Source organism: Pinus tabuliformis, chromosome J (assembly GCF_031772625.1).
Source record: "Pinus tabuliformis cultivar Carrire ecotype Pingquan chromosome J, CPIR1, whole genome shotgun sequence".
Taxonomy (NCBI): Eukaryota; Viridiplantae; Streptophyta; class Pinopsida; order Pinales; family Pinaceae; genus Pinus; species Pinus tabuliformis.
The window spans coordinates 1,610,209,345-1,610,225,694 of NC_142295.1; positions in this window are offsets into that span (position 1 = coordinate 1,610,209,345).

The following is a 16,350-nucleotide window of genomic DNA, read 5'->3' on the forward strand; positions in this document are numbered from 1 at the left end:
ATTTGTTTTTAGTGCGATTTTTTGGAGGTTTTTACTACGTAATTTCTCTAAAATCTGGCAATAATTTATTGAAACCATAAATTTGATGGGTAACCCCTGCACAATCCAAGTGCCATAGGAATCCATATATACAATCAAAAAACCAATTTAAATAACACAAATCAAGATTTCACGTCAAATTTTTCGCCCGATTCCATTATCAGAAAGTTCAAAAAGTCGCACTAAAGACAACTCCATTGTTGTATTGCCAACTTAAAACAAATTATGTTTTCCATGTTTATATGTATTACTAAAATTATGTATAAGTTTTAAAGGATTTAATAAAAGTTTAGTTTGTTAAGGGTATTTTATTTAATAAAAAGTTTAGTTAATATGCAATGTAATTTATTAATAAAAAGAATAATTATTAAATAATAATTTAAGAAATAAAATTATATAAAAGCAAATAAAAAATAATGATATTTTTCTGAAAAATAAAAAAAATAATAATATAGAATAATAATTGAGAAGATCAAATTTCTTGAAAATCATATTTTTTTAGAATAAAATAAAATTTGATACCTTTTATTGCTTGTAAAATCTAAAATTATTAAAATATCATTGACAAAATTATAAATTTTCAAAACCTAAAACCCAAAAACCATTCTTAATATCCACAAAATAAGCGTTAGAAACATGCTTTTTTTTTTTTTTTACTCTACAACATCCTACCTTTCGTGTTATTATCTATGTAATATATATTATAAACTAGCATTTGCACCAGATGTTGCAAAGAAAACGCCGTAAGGCATAAAGTGCGGAAATCCATCATCCATGTAGTGTGTGCATTATTCAACAAGGTGGATCTCTCTAAATTCCTTGCAAACATTTATGTTGTTGCATTTCTAATTTATTTAGAATCTACTACTACCTCTTCTTCTTGGAATATCAAATTTCTTATCACGCCATGATGACAATCCCTCTAATTATTGGCATCACATTTTTTTCCACTTTAGTGGGTTTACCTTCAACCTAAAGAAACATGAATTTGAGTCACTCAATTAAAAAGAAATTGCTAAATTTCTATTTATCAGGTTTTGAGTAAAAACAATTAATAACTCATATTTACAACCCTTTAAATATTTACAACCTTTTAAGTCTTGTATTTATAGCTCATATTTATAACCCTTTAAAATGAAACTGACTACCTATTTTTTTATTAATAATAAAAAGAATCTTCTTTATAACGCTGACACTCACATGCTTCTCCTATATATTTATGTTATATTTAATATTCAGTGTCCATCAATTGAATGACAAGATGAAAGCTCAACTTAATTGCACCTTTAAAACGCGACTTAAAAGTTTAATTGGTAATTATTTATTCAGTAATTTGTACATTGTTAATTGCAATCTCTCTTGAAAACCAATGTTTATATCAAAATTTTAAAAATTAACACTCACTTCTCCCGTAGTCTGGTGTTTCTTTATTTGATCGTGGTACTCAAGATTGCCTTTCGCCAAAGTATCCAATGTGAAGATGATATCTTATGTGTTTCCGTGTTTCTTTATTTGATCATGGTACTCAAGATTGCCTTTCTCCAAAGTATCCAATGTGAAGATGATATCTTATGTGTTTCCACTTTCTCAGTGGGTTCATGTGATTATTATTATTTTTGGTGTTATTGTTTATGTTTTTTTATGCCCATCCATTATTTATTATCTAAACATTGATTGAAAATCCGTAAGTGGTTAGTGTGGAAATTGCAAGGTATGTTGAGAATTTGGTTATCTAGTAAGCTTAGAGTCATTCTTGAGTCATTATCTTTACCATCTCAAGAAGAAGAAGAAGAAAAAAGCCTATTGAATTGAAAAAGAACCCTAAAAAGTATTAGGATCCATGGGTCATTTTTTTTGCATCATGTAGCAAGATCACATGGTTAGTTGATTATGCCACATGAAGAATTAGCCTTTGCCAATTTTTAGGCTTAATATGACTAGGTGATTTTTTCCACTAATATTCTTATACCAATTTACCATGATAATTCTCTTTTAAATTAAAAGGCAAGCATCATTTTTTAGTGCTTCAACTTCATTTATAAAGAGTTTAGTGCTGATAATTAGTAGATTATATGAAATTATGAAAATTGCACTAATATATTATTGTTGTAAGGCTCTACATTCCCAATGGAGCTCATATAGTGAGTGGATAAAGAAATAATAAGTTTTTCAAATGGTGATAATTTTCATATGCGTGATATTGTGATCTAGATAAATAAAACCAAACTCTTCATTTATCATGTGTCTTAAGTCTTTTATATCTCCAGTGTATTTTTCTTACAAATAAGAAGCATTTGTTAATCATGCATCATGTAATATGATCTCCAATGAGTAGAAAAAACTTAATATCAAAGAAAGAAAGACAGAGGAAAATGCTTTTAATGTCCACAAACGACTCAATGTTACAAAAGAGATGCTTGCTAATGAACAGGATAAGGTAGCTTGGGAAAAGTGTAGTAACAGCTTTTATAAAGAATCCTATATAGATTTCCTGTTAACAACATATTAAGATATTTTAGAGAGTAGTTAAATATGTTTAGAGATGTGCTAAAGAAGATAAGGTCACTAAATAAAAAAAGAAGATAAACATCAATTCTTATTCGAAAATAATACAAAAAAGAATTTGTGGGAACTTGCTACTCTTGAGAGAAGCTTCCTAAAATTTCCTAATGGTGCTTCTCCTTAAATAAATAGGTTTAAGGCTACATCTAATTACATCAACATGGATAACACAAGCTCTCAAGGATATGGATGTAATGGCACTGCACACCATTTCCCAGTTGATGCGTGCGCTGCACACCATTTCCCAGTTGATGCGTGTAAGTTTGGAACTATGATCATTTATTAATTAGTAATGCACTTGCAAGATAGACTTCAAACCTATGTTTATTTAACAATAAAATTTTATTGGGACAAAATATGATACACGACTACCTTAAAGGAATAAGGTAGTACTCCCTGAATGGGATGCCAGAAGCATGAGAGGGTGGGGGACGGGATGCCACCATCCCACCAATCAACACGCCCAGGGGACGTGGGAGCACGCCCCTCTAGAGGATTGAAAGGTACATGGAACAAGCATGGGAGTTCCAACGCACACATGAAGCTCCTCCCTCATTACACCATCCACTGCTCAATGAGACGTAGCACCATCCAACTTTATTTTGTATTTTTGATGGATTTCAGCTCAATCAAGAGCTTTGTCATTTTGCTCTGCCCCATCAATTCGACATTTATTCAAGGGCAGGCAAAGGCACTTAGCTTTTGCATTTTTCTCCAAGCTTTTATTATGCATTGTATATTGGAAAGCCTCTGGACAGTTCTCAAGTCTCAGGATGTTTATCAAGAAAATGCTCGTCCTTGGCTCTTGCAATTTCATTGTCTTTTAGTTGTTGTGGAGAGTGAATTCGGGATTATGTTGTTATGGTTTTGTGTCTTGTGGTTGTTTTGGGATAATGCACACATTGGGATAATGCACACATTGGCAGTGGAGTCAGACGTTTAGGCTGAGACCTCTGGCCTGCCTCAGTGATTTCCTAGCGACCTCCTAGTCCATTGTTAGGCTTTCCTGAATCTTAGTGAGGAAGGGGATGGAATTAGCCATGCCAGTAGGAGCACTCATTCCAAATTTCACTCTCTTCCAATGATGGAATGTGTCTGTGCCACATTTTGCATGTCTAGGGTCTTTTCTTTACGACATTTTTTCAAATTCTCACTGTGGTCGTTTTTGAGTGGTCTGTAGATTTCAGTCAAGGGGTTAGCAGTAGCACAAGGCTTGCCCCTAGATATGGGCCTATTAGCTCCCCTTCGCCCCCCGCCCAAGCCAATGACGATCATCCTTGGATCTTCACAACCCATCCCAAGACACTTTGGGAGGTCCAACCTCGAGTCAAAAACACTTTCCATTCCAGCGGACTCCCCTACTCTGTTTGAGCAGCAAGACATGTTGCATCAACGTGCTAAGTCCGCTTAGGTGCGACTCATTAACAGGAGCGTGGCTTCGCCAAGGCCCAAATGAGAGTAGAAAGCTCAGCAGCCAGGTTTAGGGAACTTACACTGCAGCCAATTCAAGATGAATTGATTCAGCTGAAACGAGAGTTGGCAAATGAGCAGTGCACCCTCACTGATTCCGAAGTTTTGGCTGAGGTTGCATAGTGGATGACCAACATTGGTCATACTCGAGGAAGATACAACCAATATATGTACACTGTGGACATCCACTGGCACCTGAAATTTTTCCTTGGTAGGGTTCTCCTTGAAAAAATGCAACCAGAGAGGACATGCTTCTCTCCCTAGATCGTATGCGAAGACAATTAGTGTTTATGGTTCAGAGGCTTGGACAAATTGAAAGGCACATGGGCATCCCTCTAGAACCAGATTGCTCTCCAGGCAGCTTCTCTCCTTGGATCGTATGTAAAGACAATTGGCAGCAATAGATCGAAGGCTTTGACACATTGAAAGGCACATGGTCATCCCTCCAAAACCAAGTTGCTCTCTAGGAAGCAATAAGTAGCCCATACAAGTAAAAGCCAATGAATCTGATCACTCCTCATGATGGTTTTCTCAATTAGTTTGTTTATCCTCATGCAACATTTTTGTTTGTTTTAGTTCCTTACAGGCCCTAGAGGCCCGGTTACATTTTTTAGACTTCTAGATATAGTCAACAAGGCTAGTTTTTGGACTAAAACTCTTTTGAAAATAATGAAATTTTGTATCTGGTTGGGCCTGTCCAATGGAAGACTGTATCAACACTAAAATGTAACCCTATGTTATCAGGCAATAGAAATATTTACTTCACAAGACAAAAAGGAATAAGGTGATACCTTTTCACTTCTGGCCCTAGGAATGAGAATATGGTGAAAATTATTGATGGTCATCCTCCTAACTAATAACCATCAAACTCTATCTTGTCATTGGGCTTACTTTGGTGTTAGAGATGGAAGCTCCTAAGAGAGACGAATCCAAATTGGTGACCCCAACTATGCATCCTGCTTTCTATGTCCTCCGTTGAGCCGCAAGAGCAAGTCAGTGTTTCCATACTCTTAATTTTCAGATTTGATAAGTCCAAAAACTTGCCATGAAATATCTAATTCCACATCATCTAATGAAAAAGAAGAATTTGGTTCTTGCAAAGCACATAAAACCCAATTGGCACAAAGAAATCAAGTGATTAAGGACAAGTAAATCATTGAAATAGAAAAGAACAACAGGGTTAAGGTGACCTTAGCAATGTTTACATGTCAAGAAAGTCAAATAATGACATCACTAGTCAGTTTCATTAGAAGATTTTTACACCATGACTGATAAGGATGATTCCATATTCATTCAGGTTATGAAAGATAGATCATTGAATTGGAGAAAGATCACTTGCAAAAACCTTGACGCAAGATACATCATTCAACAGAAGCTTCTTCTCACGGGAGATGAAAACATCAACTACATTCAGGAAACTTTTAGCGGAATGGATACAAGGAAGAAGTGTCTGACGTATCTCAGATTTTGCCTTGGAGATAAAACTGAAAGTTTCTGGTAAAAGTTAGTGAGGTCAAGAGTTAATACCCCAAAAGCAGAATTACTATTTGAGAATATGTAGGATGTTATATAGCCACATAAATTTATGGATAATATACAGAAAAAATGCAAAATGAACTTCGAGCTCATGATAACCTGATGCATACTATAGCAATGCTCATGATGGTCCATTGTTTAGAGAATATCAGAGGAAAGAAGCGTCAGAGCATATGTCCAGTATTAACGTGGAATTCTTATGGTCCTAGTATATGCTTCTTTATATTTGAAACTATCCAAACTGAGGTTATTTTGACCAGACTTATGGCAGGTTTTCAATAAACAAAGGGTACTTGTCAGATTTGCAGCCTGTTCTTACTATCCAATTGTCAATCGATTAATGTCCGACTGTGTGTACACTAGACTTTACTAAGCTTTAAACATGACAGTAGAATCCTTTACTCATCCTACTTCAAACTCCCCGACTGTAACGCCATTGTAGCTTGGGGTCATCGCAAGGCACAGATGACCCGAATCTACAATCACGATAAGGATGACCCCTGAAACCTAGGGATAAATAACATTTGTTATTCTCAGTTGTGAATGAAAGCTCAGTTTGGATTTGTGTCTGGGCCCTCTGATGGCCCAAATATACATGATAAGGATGACCCCTGAAACCTAAGGATAAATAGCATTTGTTAATCTCAGTCATGAACGAAAGCTCCGGTGGCCTTCAGAGAAATGTGAAAATTCAAAATCCTCCATCAAGTAAGGTTCTCCCGTAACGATTAACAGATCTTCATCTACCATTGTTATTGCTAAGGCCATGTTGTCAATCCTAGAGCATTCGAATAAATGAACAAGAGAAGTCCTGGTTTATTTCAAGTCCTGGAAGAGAGGGATAGAACCTACCTTCTAAAATGTCTTCAGAAGTGAAGACTCAAACCAAATTGTAGAGAATCATGACACAGCCGCTTATGTACCCTAAAGTTCATTTGAAATCAAATTGTAGCCCGTCATTACGAGGGTCTTTAGCTACCCGAAATATTGTCTGAAACTGCTAATATAAACTATCATCACAGCCATAAGGTCTCTGATTCTGTCAATGCATTTAACAAGAATGTAAATTTCATTTTTTTTAGATACACAGGGGAAATCAGAGATCTAAAAAACAAATAAAGCACAGTTCCCAAAGCAGTTTCAACGAGGAATCGATATAAAGAGATAGTTACCAAGGTAGTATCAACGACATCCATTTCAGTAGAAAAAACATAGAGCATTTTGAAAAAGCTATCTATGGAAAGAGTTGCAATCTTCAAAGAGAAGCTTTGATTGGTTTTCATTACTCTTTTGCTTGACATTCCCCATAATTTAAGAAATCTTCAGATAAATTTCCTCAAAACAAATCATTCTTTGGTAGAGAGAGAAAGATCTGAACTGTAAGTTGTGTTCCAGCTTGAGAAACTTAAAATTGATATCACGGCATCCTGTCATGGGCTATCTATTATTTGGATTCATATGTTTCCATTAGCTATCAAGTATATTCACAGTGATGCACCCCATAAATTCACCAAATAGAGCAAGATCATAACAATACATAACATACTAGAAATTAGGTGGGAGAAATCACCAAAACTTAAGTTGATAAACAGAAATCCTATAGTTCATCCCTTGATTGAATCCACATTCTTTGTACTTTTCACATCATTTCTGTTAGGCAGCAATTTAGCCCTAGGCAACATTCTAAACAACATTCATGATAATTGGACAAAAAGAAAGTATCTAGAAAATGAGATAGAACTAGGAGTGAGTTCATCAAAGCATGCAAACAGAACCACTAATAAAACTTTGTTAGCAGCGAAAACTACCTGGATCAATGGGGCATCAAGGGGAGCCAATATGGTCACATGTTTTATTACCACATTCCTGCAGGACAGTATGTAGGAGAAATGCTGTGAATAAGAACAACATCTATTCCAATGTATTCTTATTGCAAACAAATACAAATCAACACAAAACTTGCTTAACTCTCACACTCGAATTTTTTTTTATTAATTACCAACCTGCAATAGACTGGATGTATGTTCCAGAATGGCGAGTTAAGGAATGTAACATTCAAGAATTAAGATTCAAAACTTGAAGACTAGATAGATTACAAAAGTTCTCAGGCAATGATTTTATTGGAGTCTGTGACAAATCCAAACCTTTAAGTGACAGGATACTATGTAATGATTTCTTTAAAAGAAACTGTATAATATTTTCTGTAAGAGGTGTAATATATTTTCTTAAAGAAACTGAACAATAGTTCTAAAAAGTGAAGAAAAGAAAGAACCGTGTGTATTATTTCTAAAATAACGCCATCGAAATAGTAATTTATTTTTAAAAAGAATAAATATATATACTGTGTGTTCTTTAAAACTACCATGGACGAAAGCCAAAAAAATACAAGAAATAATCAAGACCTCCGGGAGTGCATAGAGTCGGTACCAGTATAAAAATGATTATGTGAGTTTGAATTAAGAACTGAAATGCTGTGGGTTGGGCTGAAGACTTGCCACCACGACATTCCATTGCCCTCGGTGACTGGAAGTAAAAATAGCAGAGTTATGTTTATTAAAAGGTGAAAATTTCAGAAACAAGATAGCTATACTACATTAAATCAAGAGAAATAGAAGACTAATTTTTCCTTATGAGCATAGCATAAACCATAAACAAAGTGCCTTTCAACTGTGATAATTTAAAGGATGAAATCCTATTTAAGTATATTCAATAATCAAGAAACAAAACTCAGAATCTATACAGAAGCATAGTAGAATAAACCCGTTATGGGTAGTTTCAGTTCCAAATAAACTCAGCCTGTATAGCTTAAGGCCAATGGGGCTCCCTCAATGTTGACGGTTATCAATATACATTTGGTTAATATCAGGCCATTGCCGCAAATTAAAATTCTTGTAGATAGAACTTCTTCAGACATGTTAACAAGTAATCACACCTGGGGCTTTCCTTACAGGCCCTAGAGGCCCAGTTACATTTTTTAGACTTCTAGATATAGTCAACAGGGCTAGTTTTTGGACTAAAACTCTTTTGAAAAGACTGAAATTTTGTATCTGGTTGGGCCTGTCCAATGGAAGACTGTATCAACACTAAAATGTAACCCTATGTTATCCTTCGGTTGCTGTCGATCAGGCTCTGATTTAGATGAACAAACATTTGTAGTATTTCCTAGAAAGCTTTTTCCAGAAGACCAGTCCCTGAAGAACTGTTCAGCTTTCTCAAATTCCCTTGTCTTCAGTCCTGCCCTCGAACCATTTCCCAACCCTGCCCACCACATCGGAACAACACTTAAACCCCTGCAAAGCCCTTCCGTCTAATTGGCCTGACACTAAGCACTCATTACTTCTATTCTCCATGACTTCTTCGTTTGAGGGTTTGCCACCATGATTCTGAAATGGATATGCGTCATTTTCGATGGAAGAGGAACGTAATCTCATGGGTTTGTACTCAGAATGAAATGTTGACGCCCCTTTACAACTGTCATAGAGTCGGTACCAGTATAAAAATGATTATGTGAGTTTGAATTAAGAACTGAAATGCTGTGGGTTGGGCTGAAGACTTGCCACCATGACATTCCATTGCCCTCGGTGACTGGAAGTAAAAATAGCAGAGTTATGTTTATTAAAAGGTGAAAATTTCAGAAACAAGATAGCTATACTACATTAAATCAAGAGAAATAGAAGACTAATTTTTCCTTATGAGCATAGCATAAACCATAAACAAAGTGCCTTTCAACTGTGATAATTTAAAGGATGAAATCCTATTTAAGTATATTCAATAATCAAGAAACAAAACTCAGAATCTATACAGAAGCATAGTAGAATAAACCCGTTATGGGTAGTTTCAGTTCCAAATAAACTCAGCCTGTATAGCTTAAGGCCAATGGGGCTCCCTCAATGTTGACGGTTATCAATATACATTTGGTTAATATCAGGCCATTGCCGCAAACTAAAATTCTTGTAGATAGAACTTCTTCAGACATGTTAACAAGTAATCACACCTGGGGCTTTCCTTACAGGCCCTAGAGGCCCAGTTACATTTTTTAGACTTCTAGATATAGTCAACAGGGCTAGTTTTTGGACTAAAACTCTTTTGAAAAGACTGAAATTTTGTATCTGGTTGGGCCTGTCCAATGGAAGACTGTATCAACACTAAAATGTAACCCTATGTTATCCTTCGGTTGCTGTCGATCAGGCTCTGATTTAGATGAATAAACATTTGTAGTATTTCCTAGAAAGATTTTTCAAGAAGACCAGTCCCTGAAGAACTGTTCAGCTTTCTCAAATTCCCTTGTCTTCAGTCCTGCCCTCGAACCATTTCCCAACCCTGCCCACCACATCGGAACAGCACTTAAACCCCTGCAAAGCCCTTCCGTCTAATTGGCCTGACACTAAGCACTCATTACTTCTATTCTCCATGACTTCTTCGTTTGAGGGTTTGCCACCATGATTCTGAAATGGATATGCGTCATTTTCGATGGAAGAAGAACGTAATCTCATGGGTTTGTACTCAAAATGAAATGTTGACGCCTCTTTACAACTGTCATAGAGTCGGTACCAGTATAAAAATGATTATGTGAGTTTGAATTAAGAACTGAAATGCTGTGGGTTGGGCTGAAGACTTGCCACCACGACATTCCATTGCCCTCGGTGACTGGAAGTAAAAATAGCAGAGTTATGTTTATTAAAAGGTGAAAATTTCAGAAACAAGATAGCTATACTACGTTAAATCAAGAGAAATAGAAGACTAATTTTTCCTTATGAGCATAGCATAAACCATAAACAAAGTGCCTTTCAACTGTGATAATTTAAAGGATGAAATCCTATTTAAGTATATTCAATAATCAAGAAACAAAACTCAGATTCTATACAGAAGCATAGTAGAATAAACCTGTTATGGGTAGTTTCAGTTCCAAATAAACTCAGCCTGTATAGCTTAAGGCCAATGGGGATCCCTCAATGTTGACGGTTATCAATATACATTTGGTTAATATCAGGCCATTGCCGCAAATTAAAATTCTTGTAGATAGAACTTCTTCAGACATGTTAACAAGTAATCACACCTGCGGCTTTCCTTACAGGCCCTAGAGGCCCAGTTAGATTTTTTAGACTTCTAGATATAGTCAACAGGGCTAGTTTTTGGACTAAAACTCTTTTGAAAAGACTGAAATTTTGTATCTGGTTGGGCCTGTCCAATGGAAGACTGTATCAACACTAAAATGTAACCCTATGTTATCCTTCGGTTGCTGTCGATCAGGCTCTGGTTTAGATGAACAAACATTTGTAGTATTTCCTAGAAAGATTTTTCCAGAAGACCAGTCCCTGAAGAACTGTTCAGCTTTCTCAAATTCCCTTGTCTTCAGTCCTGCCCTCGAACCATTTCCCAACCCTGCCCACCACATCGGAACAGCACTTAAACCCCTGCAAAGCCCTTCCGTCTAATTGGCCTGACACTAAGCACTCATTACTTCTATTCTCCATGACTTCTTCGTTTGAGGGTTTGCCACCATGATTCTGAAATGGATATGCGTCATTTTCGATGGAAGAGGAACGTAATCTCATGGGTTTGTACTTAGAATGAAATGTTGACGCCCCTTTACAACTATCATAGAGTCGGTACCAGTATAAAAATGATTATGTGAGTTTGAATTAAGAACTGAAATGCTGTGGGTTGGGCTGAAGACTTGCCGCCACGACATTCCATTGCCCTCGGTGACTGGAAGTAAAAATAGCAGAGTTATGTTTATTAAAAGGTGAAAATTTCAGAAACAAGATAGCTATACTACATTAAATCAAGAGAAATAGAAGACTAATTTTTCCTTATGAGCATAGCATAAACCATAAACAAAGTGCCTTTCAACTGTGATAATTTAAAGGATGAAATCCTATTTAAGTATATTCAATAATCAAGAAACAAAATTCAGAATCTATACAGAAGCATAGTAGAATAAACCCGTTATGGGTAGTTTCAGTTCCAAATAAACTCAGCCTGTATAGCTTAAGGCCAATGGGGCTCCCTCAATGTTGACGGTTATCAATATACATTTGGTTAATATCAGGCCATTGCCGCAAACTAAAATTCTTGTAGATAGAACTTCTTCAGACATGTTAACAAGTAATCACACCTGGGGCTTTCCTTACAGGCCCTAGAGGCCCAGTTACATTTTTTAGACTTCTAGATATAGTCAACAGGGCTAGTTTTTGGACTAAAACTCTTTTGAAAAGACTGAAATTTTGTATCTGGTTGGGCCTGTCCAATGGAAGACTGTATCAACACTAAAATGTAACCCTATGTTATCCTTCGGTTGCTGTCGATCATTCGGTTGCTGTCGATCAGGCTCTGATTTAGATGAACAAACATTTGTAGTATTTCCTAGAAAGATTTTTCCAGAAGACCAGTCCCTGAAGAACTGTTCAGCTTTCTCAAATTCCCTTGTCTTCAGTCCTGCCCTCGAACCATTTCCCAACCCTGCCCACCACATCGGAACAGCACTTAAACCCCTGCAAAGCCCTTCCGTCTAATTGGCCTGACACTAAGCACTCATTACTTCTATTCTCCATGACTTCTTCGTTTGAGGGTTTGCGACCATGATTCTGAAATGGATATGCGTCATTTTCGATGGAAGACGAACGTAATCTCATGGGTTTGTACTCAGAATGAAATTTTGACGCCCCTTTACAACTGTCATTGAGTCGGTACCACTATAAAAATGATTATGTGAGTTTGAATTAAGAACTGAAATGCTGTGGTTTGGGCTGAAGACTTGCCACCACGACATTCCATTGCCCTCGGTGACTGGAAGTAAAAATAGCATAGTTATGTTTATTAAAAGGTGAAAATTTCAGAAACAAGATAGCTATACTACATTAAATCAAGAGAAATAGAAGACTAATTTTTCCTTATGAGCATAGCATAAACCATAAACAAAGTGCCTTTCAACTGTGATAATTTAAAGGATGAAATCCTATTTAAGTATATTCAATAATCAAGAAACAAAACTCAGAATCTCTACAGAAGCATAGTAGAATAAACCCGTTATGGGTAGTTTCAGTTCCAAATAAACTCAGCCTGTATAGCTTAAGGCCAATGGGGCTCCCTCAATGTTGACGGTTATCAATATACATTTGGTTAATATCAGGCCATTGCCGCAAATTAAAATTCTTGTAGATAGAACTTCTTCAGACATGTTAACAAGTAATCACACCTGGGGCTTTCCTTACAGGCCCTAGAGGCCCAGTTACCTTTTTTAGACTTCTAGATATAGTCAACAGGGCTAGTTTTTGGACTAAAACTCTTTTGAAAAGACTGAAATTTTGTATCTGGTTGGGCCTGTCCAATGGAAGACTGTATCAACACTAAAATGTAACCCTATGTTATCCTTCGGTTGCTGTCGATCAGGCTCTGGTTTAGATGAACAAACATTTGTAGTATTTCCTAGAAAGATTTTTCCAGAAGACCAGTCCCTGAAGAACTGTTCATTTTCTCAAATTCCCTTGTCTTCAGTCCTGCCCTCGAACCATTTCCCAACCCTGCCCACCACATCGGAACAGCGCTTAAACCCCTGCAAAGCCCTTCCGTCTAATTGGCCTGACACTAAGCACTCATTACTTCTATTCTCCATGACTTCTTCGTTTGAGGGTTTGCCACCATGATTCTGAAATGGATATGCGTCATTTTCGATGGAAGAGGAACGTAATCTCATGGGTTTGTACTCAGAATGAAATGTTGACGCCCCTTTACAACTGTCATAGAGTCGGTACCAGTATAAAAATGATTATGTGAGTTTGAATTAAGAACTGAAATGCTGTGGGTTGGGCTGAAGACTTGCCGCCACGACATTCCATTGCCCTCGGTGACTGGAAGTAAAAATAGCAGAGTTATGTTTATTAAAAGGTGAAAATTTCAGAAACAAGATAGCTATACTACATTAAATCAAGAGAAATAGAAGACTAATTTTTCCTTATGAGCATAGCATAAACCATAAACAAAGTGCCTTTCAACTGTGATAATTTAAAGGATGAAATCCTATTTAAGTATATTCAATAATCAAGAAACAAAACTCAGAATCTATACAGAAGCATAGTAGAATAAACCCGTTATGGGTAGTTTCAGTTCCAAATAAACTCAGCCTGTATAGCTTAAGGCCAATGGGGCTCCCTCAATGTTGACGGTTATCAATATACATTTGGTTAATATCAGGCCATTGCCGCAAATTAAAATTCTTGTAGATAGAACTTCTTCAGACATGTTAACAAGTAATCACACCTGGGGCTTTCCTTACAGGCCCTAGAGGCCCAGTTACATTTTTTAGACTTCTAGATATAGTCAACAGGGCTAGTTTTTGGACTAAAACTCTTTTGAAAAGACTGAAATAAAATAAAATTTGATACCTTTTATTGATTGTAAAATCTAAAATTATTAAAATATCATTGACAAAATTATAAATTTTCAAAACCTAAAACCCAAAAACCATTCTTAATATCCACAAAATAAGCGTTAGAAACATGCTTTTTTTTGTTTTTTACTCTACAACATCCTACCTTTCGTGTTATTATCTATGTAATATATATTATAAACTAACATATTTAATATGGATAATGTTGACTTTCAAAAAAAAGGAGAAGGTTTGAAAAAAAATAAGTTCAAGAATTTTACGTTTTGTAATTTTTTTATTACTATTTTATTTAATAAAAGTTGGGGGTTTAGGGTTTAAGGGAGATACATCAATCAATTCTTAAAACATAAAATGTGGGAAAATGGTATATTTAGTTTTTAAAAGTAGAAATTATATATATATATATATATACACACGAAATGTTTTCTTTTATAGTATTTTCTAATAAAGTTTGATTAAAAGTCACATAGATTTTTAAAAACTTGAGTTTAAGTTGTTTAATCTGTAGAATTTGGGTATTCTAGGGATTTTTCAAGGTGTTGAATCTATTTATCCATTCAAAAATGTATTTTAAACAACAAAAAATCCCAATCTTGTTTGAGATTGTATCACTTCCTAGGAAAATGTCAAAATTCAGAGAGATTTTTAAAAACTTGAGTTTAAGTTGTTTAATATGTAGAATTCAAGTGTCCTCGGGGTTTTTAAAGGTGTTGAATCCATTTATGCATTCAAAAATGTATTTTAAACAACAAAAATTCACAATCTTGCTTGAAATTATATTGAGAATTCCAATGAAAAAGGCGAAGTAGACTTGCAAAAAAATTATTTTTGTTTAAATCAATGGACGAGATTGAAAACTAAAAGATTATACTTCTTGTGATAATAAGATGGACCTTCGTATTCTCTTGGGTGTTACTAAAGTTTATTAAATTTTTGAAAAAAAATAAATATTAAATTGAATATTTTGAAAACTAAAAATTATTATTATTATTATTATTATTATTATTATTATTATTTTTAAATGTAAACTGTTTTTTTCTTTGTTAATGTTATAATAATGATCGTTAAAGTTTATAAAAATTTTGAAAAAAATAAATATTAGATTGAATATTTTGAAAATTAAAAAATATTTTTTTATTTTTTAAAAATGTAAACTGTTTTTGAGGAAGGGGAATCAGGCGGCCGATTTCATGGCAAACTGGGGATGTAGAGGTCGTGGCAGCACGGTGGATAATCAATGGAGAGCGGTGTGCGGGAACAGGGAGTGGAAGGACCTGGCAGAAATAATTAATACAGACCATGATCAAGCTACAAGCGGAAACACGAGGATCAATGAGCTGGAGCAATGAGAGGACGTGGAGGTCCTGAGTAATGAACCTAGATCAGCCGGGGCAGAGAAGAGATAGATCATAGGATATAGGGTAGTACAGTGGCGGCGTGAGTGGAGAACGGCCCAGGATTACATCCAAGGTGAAGCAATAAATGATTGAGATCTTAGAGGAGGGTGGAGCAGTCTGTCAGACCTCTTGACAGCGGATATTAATCAAGGAATGATGGCCAAAGGAAATGTCATCCCGGAAAGCTACCGATGGCAAACGAAATTCGAACCAAAGGTGTACGATGAGGACAGAAATTCGATATATACCCAAACAGGGAAGGAAGATCAGTTATTCAACTGTTTCCTAATTTGGAGAGGCGCGGACATTGCTGCTGAGAGATAGCATTTTAGGATAAAAGTTTCCGGGCACCAGAGATTTCTCTGCGTCAGATCAGCGGGCAACATGGAAACAAGGCAGAGAGCTAGGGAGATTGAGGAGCAGTATAATTCAGCTGCTGAGAATAAGAGCCGGAAAGGAAAGGGAGTTATGAATGACGATCAACCAAATGAGATCTGGGAGATTGAGGATGAGTCTGAGGAGGAGTTGCCCCATGGCGAGGGGAATGTGTGGTCTTTTCCTCAGGACAGGTTAGCAGATGACGAGCACCAGTAGATGGAAAATGACCACCCTGCTCCGCAGGAGGTGAAGGTTCGTCGTTATGGTATGAGAAAACGAGAGAGGGGTCCCGACAGAGGTGCGGACTCGAGCAGGAAAAAGGGTCGGGGACAGAATAGGAGGACGCAGGAAAAAGGAGAGAACTCCAGGCAGGATACGAATCCTGTTAAAAAGGCAAGAAGGACGGTGAATCACAGGGTCCGGCGGGCAGAAAGGGCCTACCAACGCAACACCAACCCAGCAGTTAGAAGAATTATGCAGTACCTGGAGGAGGAGTCTCTCCAGGAACATTCTAAAGATGAAATGGAGGATTGGGAGTTCCTGTTTCATGATCCAGGACATACCAGGGGAAGAATGTCC